The 18,046-nt window shown below is 49.8% G+C and overlaps 1 protein-coding gene across 2 annotated transcripts in view; it reads left to right on the forward strand.

The window, feature by feature from the left end:
• Positions 1-18,046, forward strand: part of PMM1 (phosphomannomutase 1) — a 103,301-nt gene that overhangs the window by 6,823 nt on the left and 78,432 nt on the right. The window contains exon 1 of one of the 2 annotated variants that reach the window (XM_063940462.1): positions 424-485. The exons of the other annotated variant lie outside the window; for it this stretch is intronic. The gene's annotated coding sequence lies outside the window, so the exon portion shown is untranslated. Of the gene's footprint in view, positions 1-423; positions 486-18,046 lie in introns of those variants that run through there. 2 annotated transcript variants of the gene reach the window in all.

Genomic DNA, 18,046 nt, shown 5'->3' on the forward strand with positions numbered 1-18,046 from the left:
CCACTACTATGGGGTCTATATAAGGGGCACTACCAGTACAGTGGACATTGCATAATGAGCGCTACAACTGTGGGCATTGTATAAGGAGCGCCACCTCACATGCACCGAAGCCGCACGCAAATGTACTTCCCCTTCCATGGTGCCCCCCCTATCATTTTCTTCTGGATCCGCCCCTGGCTGCCCCCAGCTGCTGCGCTGCCCGCTGTAGTGTACAGTATATTAGTAGCGCTGCGCCCGGCTCCTTCCCCGCCGGAGGCAGCGCTGCTAATATAGATCACAGGCACAGCAGGCAGCGCTGGGCAATCTGTGTCTGTGAGTCTCTCCTCCGTGTGCTGCTGGGCTCTGCTCCGCCCCCCCTCCTCCTGCTCTGTACACTGACTTCCGAGTACAGGAGAGACGGCTGTTGCTGCTGCTGCTTAACACAGCAAGTGAAGTCTCTTCCTTCGTCCCTCCCACCCCTCGAGCAAGTGCTGCTTATATTGTAGGTACAGTATGTGCTGCTAATTACTACTTATTTCAGTAAAACATTAAGAAATACTTTTCTTGTGTTTGGAAATTCTGGACTTTCTCTCTGTGACTTTTTAGATAAACTACTAGTGCAGAGATTTTGTAAAAAAACAAACCCCAAAACTGCATATACATTTATGTAATGTCCCCTGTAAATTGAATACATAAGATTGTGTGTAAATATTCTTCTGCTATGGTATAAAACTATATGTATATTTGGAGTATTACTGTCTGGTGTAATGTGACTGCAGACGCTACCATGCGGTGTAATGTAACTAATGGACGCTAATGTGCGGTGTAATGTGACTGCAGACGCTACCATGCGGTGTAATGTAACTGGCGGACGTTACCGTGCGGTGTAATGTAACTGGCGGACGTTACCGTGCAGTGTAATGTAACTGGCGGAAGCTACCGTGCTGTGTAATGTAACTGGCGGATGCTACCGTGCGGTGTAATGTAACTGGCGGAAGCTACCGTGCGGTGTAATGTAACTGGCGGATGCTACCGTGCGGTGTAATGTAACTGGCGGATGCTACCGTGCGGTGTAATGTGACTGGCGGACGTTACCGTGCAGTGTAATGTAACTGGCGGAAGCTACCGTGCAGTGTAATGTAACTGGCGGATGCTAACGTGCTGTGTAATGTGACTGGCGGATGCTACCGTGCGGTGTAATGTAACTGGCGGATGCTAACGTGCTGTGTAATGTGACTGGCGGATGCTACCGTGCGGTGTAATGTAACTGGCGGATGCTACCGTGCGGTGTAATGTAACTGGCGGATGCTACCGTGCGGTGTAATGTGACTGGCGGATGCTACCGTGCGGTGTAATGTGACTGGCGGATGCTACCGTGCTGTGTAATGTGACTGGCGGATGCTACCGTGCTGTGTAATGTGACTGGCGGATGCTACCGTGCTGTGTAATGTGACTGGCGGATGCTACCGTGCGGTGTAATGTAACTGGCGGATGCTACCGTGCGGTGTAATGTAACTGGCGGAAGCTACCGTGCGGTGTAATGTGACTGGCGGACGCTACCGTGCGGTGTAATGTGACTGGCGGACGCTACCGTGCTGTGTAATGTGACTGGCGGACGCTACCGTGCTGTGTAATGTGACTGGCGGATGCTACCGTGCGGTGTAATGTAACTGGCGGATGCTACCGTGCGGTGTAATGTAACTGGCGGATGCTACCGTGCGGTGTAATGTAACTGGCGGAAGCTACCGTGCGGTGTAATGTAACTGGCGGAAGCTACCGTGCTGTGTAATGTGACTGGCGGACGCTACCGTGCTGTGTAATGTGACTGGCGGACGCTACCGTGCTGTGTAATGTGACTGGCGGACGCTACCGTGCTGTGTAATGTGACTGGCGGATGCTACCGTGCGGTGTAATGTAACTGGCGGATGCTACCGTGCGGTGTAATGTAACTGGCGGATGCTACCGTGCGGTGTAATGTAACTGGCGGATGCTACCGTGCGGTGTAATGTAACTGGCGGAAGCTACCGTGCGGTGTAATGTAACTGGCGGAAGCTACCGTGCGGTGTAATGTAACTGGCGGACGCTACCGTGCGGTGTAATGTGACTGGCGGACGCTACCGTGCGGTGTAATGTGACTGGCGGACGCTACCGTGCGGTGTAATGTGACTGGCGGACGCTACCGTGCGGTGTAATGTGACTGGCGGACGCTACCGTGCGGTGTAATGTGACTGGCGGACGCTACCGTGCGGTGTAATGTGACTGGCGGACGCTACCGTGCGGTGTAATGTGACTGGCGGACGCTACCGTGCGGTGTAATGTGACTGGCGGACGCTACCGTGCGGTGTAATGTGACTGGCGGACGCTACCGTGCGGTGTAATGTGACTGGCGGACGCTACCGTGCGGTGTAATGTGACTGGCGGACGCTACCGTGCGGTGTAATGTGACTGGCGGACGCTACCGTGCGGTGTAATGTGACTGGCGGACGCTACCGTGCGGTGTAATGTGACTGGCGGACGCTACCGTGCGGTGTAATGTGACTGGTGGACGCTACCGTGCTGTGTAATGTAACTGTGCAGTGTAATGTGGCTAACGGAGGGGGGCATTTCTTTTTCTGGCAGAGGGCACCAAAATGTCTAGTTGCCGCTCTGGCAGTGGCGTAACTAGCAGTATGTGAATTATGGGAGGGGGGAGAGGCAGCATTCATTTCAAAACATGACAAGGGGGGGGGGGGGGGGCGCCGTTGCGGTTACTTGCACACAGCGCTGAAAAGTCTAGTTACGGCACTGATTTGTGGCCCCTCCCGTCCCCCCCGCTTGTGTCACTGAGACATGCTGCCGCTCAGTCCGGCGGCAGCGTGTCTCAGCTGTCAGGAGGAGAGCGCGGCTATCTGGCGGCGTGTTGCGGACTTCAAACCAGTCGCCGGTTCGTGAGCCAATCAGGAGCCGCCGGTCCGCGAGCTCTGATTGGCTCACGAACCGGCGGCTAGTTTGAAGTCCTACATGCCGCCGCCACCGGCGTCAGGCATAGCCGCGCTCTCCTTCTGACACCCTCAGAGGCGGGCAGATAAGCAGCAGCAGCAGCGGTAAGCAGCTGCAGCACTGCTGTTGGGGCAATTGTTTACCTGGCACTGTGGGGGCAATTGTTTACCTGGCACTGTGGGGGCAATTGTTTACCTGGCACTGTGGGGGCAATTGTTTACCTGGCACTGTGGGGGCAATTGTTTACCTGGCACTGTGGGGGCAATTGTTTACCTGGCACTGTGGGGGCATTTGTATACCTGACACTGTGGGGGCATTTTTGGATCTGGCGCTGTGGGGGCATTTTTGGATCTGGCACTGTGGGGGCATTTTTGGATCTGGCACTGTGGGTGCAATTGTGGATCTGGCACTGTGGGTGCAATTGTGGATTTGGCACTGCACTATTGGGGGCATATGTCTGTGTATCACGTCTCATTTTAATTGGCCACACTCACTAAATGACTGCGGGCATTACTACAGGCAACATTACTACTGGGGGCAATACGGGCATTGCATAAGGGGCACCACTACTATGGGGTCTATATAAGGGGCACTACCAGTACAGTGGACATTGCATAATGAGCGCTACAACTGTGGGCATTGTATAAGGAGCGCCACCTCACATGCACCGAAGCCGCACGCAAATGTACTTCCCCTTCCATGGTGCCCCCCCTATCATTTTCTTCTGGATCCGCCCCTGGGTCCAATAGAAATTCCATGTAATGATCGCAATGTGATGACTTTGAGGGACCACGCCCAGCGCGAGGCCTCCCCTTGATGACATGGAACACCTGTATCCTTCGATAGCCTCATGCAGAATGAACCCTGAACAGCCTGTGTTTCACCTATTTAAAACCCAGGCTGCACTCACAGGCCCCCTCCCTCTGGAGAGTTTGTTTAACCCTTCCAAGGCAGGAGTGAATGGAGTCTTAGCTTATACTGTGGCTTCTCTTAACCATACTAACAGGGGTGGATGGCCTTATTTTTTAATGGCTTGTTTGATGCTTAGAGAGTTAGTACGGGCCCTCCTGGTCACATGAGTAGGGATTATTTAATTACCCATCTCATTTTGTTTGAAGGTATGAACCAGGTTTATACTGGGACAGTTTTTACAACTGGCTAAAAGGATGTTTATCACCTGTTGTAGCCAAAACGTCTTTGCTGACCCATAAGGATGCACCCCCTGTTGTGAAAGTAAACAACTTGTTTGAAATGACACAAGCCAGGCCTGACCCTGGCCTTTGAAATTCTGTTCCTTTGCAATGTAATTTGCCACAATATACAGATAAGATCAGGAATAGCATTGAAGCTTGTTACCTTTCTACATAGCACAAACCTTTGAATGATTTACTATTTCTGGACTCCTGGGGTGCCTGAGTAAACACTACAAGGCAAGTAACTCTCAAACCAGGTTTCATCCACAGACATTTTTTTCAATACAAAATACATTGATACAGCAATCACATATCTTGATGTCACATACATATTAACAGGCCTATTCCTACTTGAAATAGCCTGGATCATGACACGGGCCACACCCGTGTGTCACTCTTCCAGGTGGTGACACCAAATTGCCTGCTCCTCCTCAGTAACAGGTAGTTGGGTGCTGCACTGTTACCCTAGTCAGTGTGTAGCACTCGGCTCCTGTCATTGAAGAGTAGACAGCAGTGCCGCCAGTCTCTGGAGGCAGCCCAGCATTTATGGGAATGCTGGCCACACCCCCAGAGTGATGTAACCAGAGGGACTTCCAGCGAGGCTACGCCCCCATAGTAACACAAATGGGGGATTCCTGCAAGGCCATGCCACCTGTCCGCAAATGGGGAGTCTATTATCCACACCAGGTGTCACTGACCCCAAAGTCGCTACTGAACTCAGCTCCTTACTATTAAACACATTAAACTCTCACATGCCACTTCTTGTCTAGCTATTTTATTATTAAATTTTATTTATAAGGCGCCACATGTGTTACGCAGCGCCGTACAAAGGACAGTACAGGGGACAAAACATTGCATTACAGTAAATAAATAACAGAAATAGAGTACAGGTAACAGAGCACCACACATTCTCAAGACATAGTACAGCTAAGATGTAAGTATTGAGGGAGTGATCATCGTACTACTAGAGGCTGGTGGTCATAGATGGAGATGAGCCTTTACTAGCAGGCACGGCCGGTGCAAGGTTTCTCGGCGCCCTAGGCAAAATTTCATCCCACTGCTCCCCCCCCTCCATCAATATTTCTGAAAGTGAATTCTAATAAACACGTGAAGTGTGAGGTGTGATATAGAAGCTGTGTAGTCTGATTCTGGTCTTCCTGAAGCGGCACATAGCACAAAAATAAAAACTTATGATTTATACAGTATTACGTAAATGAAATGTTAATATGAACCCAGTCCCAAAAACAGATAAGGTATAATACAGTACCACAGACTGTTGTTTTATATTATAGATAGGCACTATCTCATTAGTAATAACACACACACACACACACACACACACACACAGCCATAGGCGTGCGCAGCACATTTTATTAGGGGGTGCACCATCGGAGGGGCGTGTCTAGTGCCACCTAATGTCATTCCTTTCCATTCCAAATGCAGCTTACCCATTTGGTGGTTTCTCACAACAAGGAACCTCTGAAGAAATGTGTTCTCCCTGGGCAGACGGCGTCTTCAGTCAGTATTCACTATCATGTAGGATAATACATGGTCCAGAAGATGCCTGTTTGTGTAGGAATAGAACCAATGTCAACATACAACAGAGGTTCAGCCAGACTCATGTCACCTCCTGTCCTCTGAGTTTCTCAGCCACCCCATCTCCTGCCTGCATCTCACAGCCCCATCATCATCTCCTCCCTGCATCTCTCTGCACACCATCATCTCCTCCGAGTTGTCTCTCGGCCACACCATCATCTCGGCCACATCATCTCAGCCGAGTTGTCTCTCTGCACACCATCATCTCCTCCGAGTTGTTTCTCTGCACACCATCATCTCAGCTGAGTTGTCTCAGCCACACCATAATCACCTCCCTGTCTCTCAGCCACACCATCATATCCCGCTCTGCATCTCCCTGCCACGCCATCACCTCCCATCTGCATCTTTCACCATCCCCCTTCACTCTGTGCCTCTCAGCCTCCTACTCTTCGCTGTTTCTCAGCTTGCCCCCTACACTATCTGCCTCTTGGCTTAACACCCACACTTACTCTAGGTCTCTCAACTGCTCCCCCTTCAGTCTGTGCCTCTCACCGTTGTGTCTCTCAGTCTGCCCCCCTTTCACTCTGTGCCTCTCAGCCTCCCACCTCTGTGTGTCTCACTCCCTCTGTTTTCTAAACCCCACTTTACTCACTATATACTATTAACTTACTGTCTGTTATGGGCCCTACACACTGGCCGATATCACTGCACGATATGAACGATCTTGTTCATTAATGAACGAGATAACGTTCATATCGTGCAGTGTGGAGGCACCAGCGTTGAACGATGCGCGGCCTCGCGCTCGTTCATCGCTGGGGCCATGTCGGCTGTGCATGCAGGCCAATATGGACGAGATCGTTCATATTTGCCTGCACGTCTACGGAGCCGGGTGACGGGGGGAGTGAAGAAACTTCACTCCCCCTGTCACTGCCCCCCCGCCGCCGGGTCGCCCGTATCGGCGTTCGGGCAGCTCGGCGGCACATCGCCGAGTGTGTAGGGCCTATTACTTTTCTTTCTCATCCTGTCACTTTCATTTTGACATGTTTCTCACTCTTTTTTTTCTGTAGTAGAGTGAGGGAGTCGAGATCTAGCAGGCCTGTATGCGAATCTTGGGCAGCGTGCAATTCATCACACACAAGAATGTGTGCTTGCACTTGCTGTACGGTACTCTGGAGGGAAGGAGCTGCATGGCATGGCTGTGAGGATATGCTGTTTTCCTCAGTACAGCTCGGCCTCATACTCTGCGGAGCACAACATGTGCCCCCCTTCTGGACCACCATGGATATGCGATCGCGTCTCTCTGAAGTTTCAGGGGAAACTTACAACTACTGAAACCTCCCTGTATGCGCACTTGTCAGCGATGAGCGCTGACAGCATTTCAAATGTGGCGCCCGAGCTCACGTTCTGGCAGCCAATCAGAAGCTGCCGCTCCTGATTGGCTGCTGGTCTGTGGCCTCCAATTGGCTCGCGGCCAGTGCCACATTTCAAATGCTGCCAGCTGTTCTGTATCTCCATGGCTGCTAAGCATAGTAAGACGTTCCTGACCGGGTGCAGCGGTGCAGCAGGGGGAGAGGACGACACAGGAATCGGCATTCTGCACTCTGATACTGCAGCAGCAGGCGCGTGTGTGTGGGGTGCCTGTGCGCACCAGGCACCCCCCATGGCACACCTATGAATACAGAATGCATTGCACATATATACACACACGCATATCACACACATACAGTATGCATATTTACAGTATATATACACACATACAGCATGCATTGAACATGTACACACACATACAGTATACACAAGGTATATATACACACACATACAGCATGCATTGCACATAGACACACATATACTGTACAGCCTGAGCCTACACATATACAAACACAGCTTTGCTCCTGTCCGCACTCTGTCCACTACCAGCCTTGTTGTGACACAGGGTCTTCCGCATCCAGTTAATATGGCACAGCAGGGAGAGGGCAGCAGGGCGCAGTGTCCTGACCTCCAGGATTCAGGCTGCTGATCCACCACTGTACCTCTGCTCCCGTCCAGAGAAGCTGCGCCCCCCCGAACCCATCACTTCCCCACACAGCAATAGCATGCCCTGCTCCGCCGCCGTCTCCGTCCAGGCAAGCAGCCCCTGAACCCGTCACTTCCGCACACATCAGCCGCAGCAGCACGCTCGGCTCCGCCGCCTCCTCCACTCACCAGTGTCTCTCTCTGTCAAGAGAAAGTATACCCAGGCATCCCCCGAGCCTGTCACTCCCGCAAACGCTGCAGCATACGCGGGTCCGCCGTAACCACCGCCGCCTCCTCCGATCCCCTAGTCAAACAACAGATGCAGCTGTTTGGACAAAAAAGTTGTTTTAGCAGGATCATACCGCCCTCCAGTGGCAGGCGCCCATAGGCAGCTGCCTAAAGCTGCCTAATGGTGGCGCCGGCCCTGCTAGCAGGATAAAAATGGTCGTTGAGTAGGGGAGAGCTGTGAGTGAAATGTGTTGAGACGAGGGCTTAGATAACAAGAGGAAAGAGGGCCCTGCTCTGAAGAGCTAACAATCTATTGGGGAGGGGCGACAGACAGACGACAAGAGGTGCAGGCAAGCGGGAGGTAGCCTGATGGCAGTATGCAAGCAAAGCTGAGATGTTCACGGCATGAGGCAGGGGGTGGAGGCGCGGCTACTGCTCTGGGTTATGCATTAGAAGGGTACGCTTTGATGAATAGGTGGGTTTTTAGTGCCAGTTTGAAGCTTTGCAAGGTTGGGGAGAGTCTAATGGAGCGGGGGAACGCGTTCCACTGAAGGGGTGCAGCACGGGCAAAATCCTGAACTCGTGCATGGGAAGCAGTGACCAGGGCGGTGGAGAGGCGACGGTCACTAGTCGACCGTAGGGGGCGGGAGGGAGTATGAAGGGAAAGGAGGTTGGAGATGTAGGGAGCAGTGGAATTAGAGATGGCCTTGTATGTGAGGGTGAGGAGTTTGAAGAGGATTCTGTAGGGGAATGGGAGCCAGTGTAGATTTTGTTGAAGGGGAGTGGCAGATGTGGTGCGGCGGGAGAGGAAGATAAGCCTAGCTGCGGAGTTCAGGACAGATTGGAGGGGAGCAAGATGGGAGCAAGCGAGGCCAGTGAGGAGGACATTGCAGTAATCAAGTCGTGAGATGACCAGTGAGTGGATGATGAGTTTAGTTGCACTCTGGGAGAGATATGGCCTGATACGAGCAATGTTGCGTAGCTGGAAACGACAGGATTGTGCCAGAGCTTGGATGTGGGGTGCAAAGGAGAGGGAGGAGTCAAGAGTGACGCCCAGGCAGCGGAGTTGGGGAACGGGGGAGATGGTGGTGTTGTCAACAATGATGGAGATATTGGTCGGGGGTGTTGCTCTGGATGGGGGGAAGATGATGAGTTCTGTTTTGTCCATGTTGAGCTTTAGAGAGCGTTCAGACATCCAGGAGGAGATTGCAGAGAGGCAGCTGGAAACCTGAGAGAGGACAGAGGGGGACAGATCAGGAGATGAGAGGTAGAGTTGTGTGTCATCAGCATAGAGGTGGTATTGAAGGCCAAATGAGTTAATGAGCGCACCCAGGGAAGAGGTATACAGGGAGAACAGAAGGGGTCCAAGGACAGAACCCTGAGGGACACCAACAGGAAGCATAGAAGGGTGTGAGGTGGTGCTTGAGGCAGACACAGAGAAGGAGCGGTTAGTGAGGTAAGAAGAAAACCAGTCAAGGACAGTGCTAGAGAGGCCAGCGTTTTGTAGTGTGCCGAGGAGGAGAGGATGATCTACGGTGTCAAAGGCAGCAGAGAGGTCCAGAAGGATGAGCAGAGAGAAGTGGCCCCTGGATTTGGCCGAAAGCAGGTCATTGGTGACTTTCACCAGGGCAGTCTCAGTTGAGTGGAGTGGGCGAAAGCCAGATTGTAGTTGATCGAGGATGGAGTTGTCAGAGAGGTAGCTTGTGAGACGGCTGTAGACTAGTCGTTCAAGTAATTTGGAGGCGAAAGGGAGAAGAGAGATGGGGCGGTAGTTAGTGGGTGATGAGGGGTCGAGGTTGGGTTTTTTGAGAATAGGTGAGACCAGAGCATGTTTGAATGGTGAGGGGAAGATGCCGGTGGAGAGGGACAGGTTAAAGAGGTGAGCAAGGTGGGAGCAGGCAGTGGGGGAGAGGGAGCGGAGAAGACGGGAGGGGAGGGGGTCCAGGGGGCAGGTGGTGGGGGGAGAGGATAAGATGAGGGAGTGGACTTCCTTTTCTGAAGTCGGGTGGAAGGAGGACAGGGTGGGATAGATGGAGGGGAGGGATAGAGGGGGCAGGGGGGTAGCAGAGGGGTGACGGTGGGAGATGCTCTCCCTCTCGCGCTGCCTATCAAACTTTTTTTGTTAACGCCATGCATGACCGCCCACTGCCATACAAAAAATGATAAAAAAGTAATAATGAAAGTAAATTGCATTAATTTTCTGAAGACACATTAAGCTCATGAGTCATTTCACATAGATATATGCAAATATGCAGAGCCATAGTTGAATCTTGTAGACTGCTGGTTCAACATTAATTGATCTCATGATGTGGCTTCTTTGCCATAAAAGATAATTGTAAAAAAAGGCTTTATACCAGAAGCCAGAATCTATATTTCATACTGAAAACCTTTGCACATGTTACAGTACATAGCTGACTCATCTGACTGCTCTGAATTGTTTACTACAGGGACAGCTAACCTTTGTACTACTCATTGCTTTGTTTTTGTTATTCCACGTTATATTATAAAGGTGTAGCCTGACATACCTAGTGCAGGTAATTGTTTATCTGTTATGCAGACATTTAATAGCAACACTACACGTACATAACCAGAGGGTTCACCTCCTTTTATGTACCAAGTATTTGTTACTGCTAATGTACATTTGCAAACTTCACTATTTTGGCATTTAGTAAAGAAAGGGAAGTATGGCTGGTAAAATGGGATGTAGTCATGTGACCTGCAGTCGGGATCCCTGCGGTCACTATATCGTCCACGGAATCCCTATCTCTGGCCATCCCGACAGTCTGCTCTCTAGTCAGCCCGACAGCCGGCTCTCTAATCAGCCCGACAGTCGGCATTCCGACTAGCAAAGACTATTCCCACTCGTGGGTGTCCACGACACCAATAGAGTGGGAATAGAACCTGTGGCAAGCGCAGCAAGCCACTGAGCCTGCTGCGTAGCAAGCACAGCGAGCCCGCAAGGGGCTTCCTTGCACTCGCCCCTCCCCCTGCCGGCAATCTGGCGACCGGAGTCGGTATGGTGACCTCCGGGATCCCAGACGCCGGTCTCCCGATACTAACCCGGTAAAATGGTCAACGATGGATCTATTTTTATACTTTTACACATGATATAATTAATCATTAGGCCGCATTCACACTAAGACCACCGGCAGTCATGCATATTGTCAGGACAGTACACATTACACGATGTAATGAACAAATACCTAATTCTGTCCATCATTACACTTCACAGCGCTGCAAACGATATCATCTGATTAGCCACGGCAGCACAGGCGACTAGAAGATGTAGCATGTGACCTACGGGAGCACACAGTCGGGCATACACACTAGGCAATATGCATGATTCAGCAAATCACGACAATATCTCTTTAGTGTGTACTCTGTCTAAGCAAGAGAGCTTTCTCTTAAGTCATTTCTCAACTTTAATGTCCAGTGCAGTGCTTGCAGTGGCGTGAAAAAGTTTTTGCCCCTTCCTGGTTTCTATTTTCCCATATTTGTCACACTTAATTGTTCAGATTGTCAAACAAAATTGAATATATATCAAAGACAACCTGACTAAACGCAAGTTACAGTTTTTAAATGATCATTTAATTTATTAAAGAAAAAAACTATTGTTACCCCTTCGTTTCTTATTCAACCAATAAATCAAATCGAATTAATGATTGGGTTCAATTAGACTAGTTATAATGATAACCATACCTTATTACTGCCAGCAGTGCCGTAACGAGGTATTTTGGTGCTGTGTGCAGGAAATGGCATTGGCACCCCCCCCCCACACACACACACACGCAAGACCGGAGCAGTACGCGCCTCAGGCGCGCAAAAAATATATAGGGGCGTGGCTTCATGGGGAAGGGGCGTGGTCACAAAATAATGCCAATTCATACTACGGTGCATAGTAGTCTCCATTATTCAAATTACGCTGCACAGTAGAGCCACTACACCGGGTAGAGCCCCTTTTTACAAATTACGGCAGAAGGTGTGCCTTTTTACACATTATGGCAGACAGCGTCCCCCTTTTTATACATTACGGCAGACAGTCCCCCTTATTACACATTACGGCAGACAACGTCCCCCTTATTGCACATTACGGCAGACAACGTCCCCCTTATTACACATTACGCAGACAACGTCCCCCTTATTACACATTACGGCAGACGGCGTCCCCCTTATTACACATTACGGCAGACGGCGTCCCCCTTATTACACATTACGGCAGACGGCGTCCCCCTTATTACACATTACGGCAGACGGCGTCCCCCTTATTACACATTACGGCAGACAGCGTCCCCCTTATTACACATTACGGCAGACAGCGTCCCCCTTTTTACACATTACAGCAGACAACGTCCCCCTTATTACACATTACGGCAGACAGCGTCGCCTTTTTGTACACATTATGGCAGCCAGTCCCCCTTTTTTACACATTGCAGCAGCCAGTCCCCCATTTTTACACATTGCGGCAGCCAGTCCCCCTTTTTACACATTGCGGCAGCCAGTCCCCCTTTTTACACATTGCGGCAGCCAGTCCCCCTTTTTACACATTGCGGCAGACAGACACCAGAGAGAGAGAGAGAAAAAGAGAGAGAGAGAGAGAGATACTTACTATCTCTCAGGCTCCTCGTGCTGGCAGAGATCCCGGGCAGCCACAGGGGAGAAGGAGGAGGAGGGAGGGGGACTTGAGCCGCAGCAGCGCTATGTCATTGGTAGCGGCGCCGCTGCAGCACTCCCCTCTCCTTCCGTATTGGCTGGCCGCTGCTAAGAATGCTGGGATGAGGGAACCGCATCCCAGCATTCACAGCAGCGCTGGGCAGCCAGTACAGAAGAAGAGGGGAGTGCTGCAGCGGCGCCACTATCAATGAAATAGCGCTGCTGCGGCTCAAGTCCTCCTCCCTCCTCCTCCTTCTCTGCCTCCAGCGCGGCGCACGGCACCCAGCAGAGGCGGCATGTAAAGAGTCAATTTGACTTACAATTTAAATTCCCTACTACATGTTTACGCACAAGTACACAATAGGGTTCATTTTTTTCCTGGTTGTCAATTAAACTACACGTATATTTTTGAATTGTGAAGGAAAGCGGAGTACCCAGAGGAAAGTCATGCAAGCAAAGGGAGAATATACAAACTCCACACAGGGCATTGATGGGACTTGAAACCACAATCTCAGTGCTGTGAGGCAGTAATGCTAAACTTTACGTCTTCTGTGCGGCCCGAACGGGTTATATAACAAGACAAAGATCCAAAGCAAAATAGCAAATCCACCTCTAAATGGCTCCAAAGAAACAAAATTAAGGTTTTTCTCTTATCAAAGTCCTGACTTGAATCCAGTTGAGATGCTGTGGCAGGACCTTAAACTGGCAGTTCATGGTCAAAAACCCTCCAGTGTGGCTGAATTGAAACAATTCTGCAAAGTAGAGTGGGACAAAATGCCTCCTCAGTGATGTGAAAGTCTGCTCTCCAGATCTCAGAAGCATTTGTTGCTGCTGAAGGTGGCGCAACCAGTTATAAGGTGTAGAGGCAATTATTTTTTTCACATGGGTGATATAAGTGTTGGATAACTTGTCTCCTTCAATAAATGAAATGATCATTTTATTTTGTGTTTGCTCAGGTTATCTTTCATATATTCAAATTTGTTTGAATATCTAAAACAATTAAGTCTGACAAATATGAAAAAAAAAATCAGGAAGGGGGCAATAGCTTTTTCATGTCACTGTATACATACACAGCAGATGCAGTTATGTGACAGACCGCTGGTCACAATCCCGATGCTGGGATCCCGAACCATGAATATCCCACCGGTCGGCATGCCGACCAACAGGGACTATTCCCACTCGTGGGTGGGGTGTCCACAACACCCATAGAGTGGGAATAGTACCTGTGGCGAACGCAGCGAGCCATGAGCCCGCTGCATGGGGGCTTCGTTGCGCTCACCTCCCCCACACACACAAACCCAACCTGGACACAGGAGTGTTCAGTGGTTTACAAGATAACATTACTCACTGCAGAGCCCAGTGGTTTTACTCATTTGATTACATGGCCGAAAAAGATGCTGATTACTCTAACCAGCCAGTATAGAGAGTGAAAATACTGGTTTAATGTACAGGTGTTTTGAGGGGTAGGTCAATTTTTTGTTTGATCACACTGGTCAACACGAATTTTGAGTCTGGGTTCTGCATTTCTGATTTTTATTTCTTCCACATTACTAATTAAAGAAAAAAATAGTTTTACCCAAAAAAGTTTGCTTTTGTAGCTATCAGAATGAAATTACGGATTTTAAGAAAATGTCCCTATTTTCATAACTTTATTATATGTAAAATTAAAACAAACTTTTGTTATGAATTTGAATTACTTTTTTTTTACAATTTCTCTAACGTTAGTACCATGGGCTTTGCACTCTTTTTACACCAAAAAACACACTGTTATGGCCAGTATAAAGAAAACACAGAGAGCGCAACCGACTTAATTAATATTGTTTAACATTTAATTACGAAACCCATATAAACTGAGTATGGAATTAATAACAGTCATAAGTTATATTGCACATATGTACATACATTAAAAACCTAAAATAGGTAAATAAATAAATGGGATCCTCAAAAATAAAGTTCATAAGCAATTCCAAATGACTGGACACAAAGTTCTCCTTATGGCACAGCAGTTAAATGAATCCGATGACATATAAAGGTTATAACCGGTGTTTCTCTAACGTCCTAGAGGATGCTGGGGACTCCGTAAGGACCATGGGGAGAGACGGGCTCCGCAGGAGACATGGGCACTTTAAGAAAGAATTTAGTTCCTGGTTTGCACTGGCTCCTCCCTCTATGCCCCTCCTACAGACCTCAGTTTGATTCTATGCCCAGAGGAGCTGGGTGCTTTTCAGTGAGCTCTCCTGAGTTTGCTGATAGAAAGTTTTTTGTTAGGTTTTTTATTTTCAGGGAGCTCTGCTGGCAACAGACTCCCTGCATCGTGGGACTGAGGGGAGAGAAGCAGCCCTACTCTCTGAAGCTAGGTCCTGCTTCTTAGGCTACTGGACACCATTAGCTCAAGAGGGATCGGTACGCAGGATCTCACCCTCTCTGTCCGTCCCAGAGCCGCGCCGCCGTCCCCCTCGCAGAGCCGGAAGACTGAAGCCGGGTGAGTATGAGAAGCAAGAAGACTTCACAGGCAGCAGAAGACTTCGTGATCTTCACTGGAGGTAACGCACAGCACTGCAGCTGTGCGCCATTGCTCCACACACCTACTCATACTCCGGTCACTGTTAGGGTGCAGGGCGCAGGGGGGGGGGCTCCCTGGGCAGCATTTGGGACCTCATTCTGGCAAATGAACACATATATACAGCTGGGAACTGTATATATGTAGGAGCCCCCGCCAACTATATAAAATTTAAGCGGGACAGAAGCCCGCCGCCGAGGGGGCGGGGCTCCTCCCTCAGCACTCACCAGCGCCATTTTTTCTCCACAGCACGCTGAGAGGAAGCTCCCCAGGCTCTCCCCTGCTGATACACGGTAGAAGAGGGTTGAAAAGAGAGGGGGGGCACATAATTAGGCGCAAAAAAGTATATAAACAGCAGCTACTGGGTTAACATTAAGTTACTGTGTTATTCCTGGGTTATATAGCGCTGGGGTGTGTGCTGGCATACTCTGTCTCTCCAAAGGGCCTCGTGGGGGAACTGTCTTCAGAAAGGACATTCCCTGTGTGTGTGGTGTGTCGGTACGCTTGTGTCGACATGTCTGATGTGGAAGGCTATGTGGGAGAGGAGAGGGAGCAAATGAATGTGGTGTCTCCGCCGACGGCGCCGACACCTGATTGGATGGATATGTGGAAGGTTTTAAATGATATTGTAAATTCCTTGCATAAAAGATTAGACAAGGCTGATGCATTGGGACAGTCAGGGTCTCAACCCGTGCCTGATCCTATGTCGCAGGGACCGTCGGGGTCTCATAAGCGCCCACTATCCCAAATTGTTGACACAGATACCGACATGGATTCTGACTCCAGTGTCGATTACGATGATGCAAAGTTACAGCCAAAGTTGGCTAAATCACTCCAATATATGATTATAGCAATTAAGGAGGTTTTGCACATCACAGAGGAAACCCCTGTCCCTGACACAAGGGTTTATATGTATAAGGGAAAGAAACCTGAGGTTACTTTCCCCCCCTCACACGAACTGAATGAGTTATGTGAAAAAGCTTGGGAATCTCCAGATAAAAAACTGCAGATTTCCAAACGGATTCTTATGGCGTATCCTTTCCCGCCAACGGACAGGTTACGATGGGAATCCTCCCCTAGGGTGGACAAAGCTTTAACACGCTTATCCAAAAAGGTAGCCCTGCCGTCCCAGGATACGGCTACCCTCAAGGAAGCTGCTGATCGCAAACAGGAGGGTACCCTGAAGTCCATTTATACACATTCAGGTACCTTGCTCAGACCGGCAATCGCGTCGGCCTGGGTCTGTAGTGCAGTAGCGGCATGGACTGATACCTTATCAGAGAAGTTTGATACCCTAGATAGGGATACTGTTTTATTGACCCTGGGGCATATTAAAGACGCTGTCCTTTATATGAGAGATGCTCAAAGAGACATTAGTCTACTGGGTTCTAGAATAAACGCTATGTCGATTTCTGCCAGAAGGGTCCTGTGGACTCGGCAATGGACAGGTGATGCCGACTCAAAACGGCATATGGAGGTTTTACCTTACAGGGGTGAGGAATTGTTCGGTAAAGGTCTCTCTGACCTGGTCTCCACAGCTACGGCTGGAAAGTCAAATTTTTTGCCTTATGTTCCCTCACAGCCTAAGAGAGCACTGCATTATCAAATGCAGTCCTTTCGTTCACAAAGAAACAAAGTCCGAGGTGCGTCCTTTCTTGCCAAAGGGAGGGGCAGAGGAAAGAAGCTGCACAATACAGCTAGTTCCCAGGAACAGAAGTCCTCCCCGACCTCTGCAAAATCCACCGCATGACGCTGGGGCTCCACTGGCGGAGTCGGGGCCAGTGGGGGTGCGTCTTCGGAATTTCAGCCACATGTGGGTTCACTCCCAGGTGGATCCCTGAGCAATAGAAATTGTGTCTCAGGGTTACAAGCTGGAATTCGAAGAGGTGCCTCCTCGACGGTTTTTCAAATCGTCCCTACCGTCTTCCCCCCTAGAGAGGGATATAGTGTTAAATGCAATACAAAAATTGTATCTTCAGCAGGTGGTGGTCGAGGTTCCCCTCCTTCAACAGGGAAGGGGTTATTATTCGACCATGTTTGTGGTTCCGAAACCGGACGGTTCGGTAAGACCCATATTTAATTTAAAATCTCTGAACCTATACTTGAAGAGGTTTAAGTTCAAGATGGAATCGCTAAGAGCGGTCCTCACCAGCCTGGAAGGGGGGGATTTTATGGTGTCACTGGACATAAAGGATGCGTACCTTCATGTCCCCATTTATCCACCTCATCAGGCGTACCTAAGATTTGCGGTACAGGACTGTCATTACCAATTTCAGACATTGCCGTTTGGTCTCTCAACGGCTCCGAGGATTTTCACCAAGGTAATGGCGGAAATTATGGTGCGCCTGCGCAAGCAGGGTGTCACAATTATCCCGTACTTGGACGATCCCCTCATAAAAGCGAGATCAAGAGAGCAGTTGCTGAACAGCGTATCTCTTTCACTGAAAGTGTTACAACAACACGGCTGGATTCTCAATATCCCAAAGTCGCAGTTGGTTCCTACGACTCGTCTGCCTTTCTTGGGCATGATTCTGGACACGACCCAGAAAAGGGTTTATCTTCCGATAGAAAAAGCCCAGGAACTTATGACTCTGGTCAGGAACCTTTTGAAATCAAGGCAGGTGTCCGTGCATCATTGCACTCGAGTCCTGGGAAAGATGGTGGCCTCATACGAGGCCATTCCCTTTGGCAGGTTCCATGCGAGGACTTTCCAATGGGATCTGTTGGACAAGTGGTCCGGATCACATCTACAGATGCAACGGTTGATCACCCTGTCCCCCAGGGCCAGGGTGTTGCTCCTGTGGTGGCTGCAGAGTGCTCACCTTCTCGAGGGCCGCAGATTCGGCATTCAGGATTGGATCCTGGTGACCACGGACGCAAGCCTACGAGGTTTGGGAGCAGTCACACA

The sequence above is a fragment of the Pseudophryne corroboree genome, chromosome 9 (genome assembly GCF_028390025.1).
Source record: "Pseudophryne corroboree isolate aPseCor3 chromosome 9, aPseCor3.hap2, whole genome shotgun sequence".
NCBI lineage: Eukaryota > Metazoa > Chordata > Amphibia > Anura > Myobatrachidae > Pseudophryne > Pseudophryne corroboree.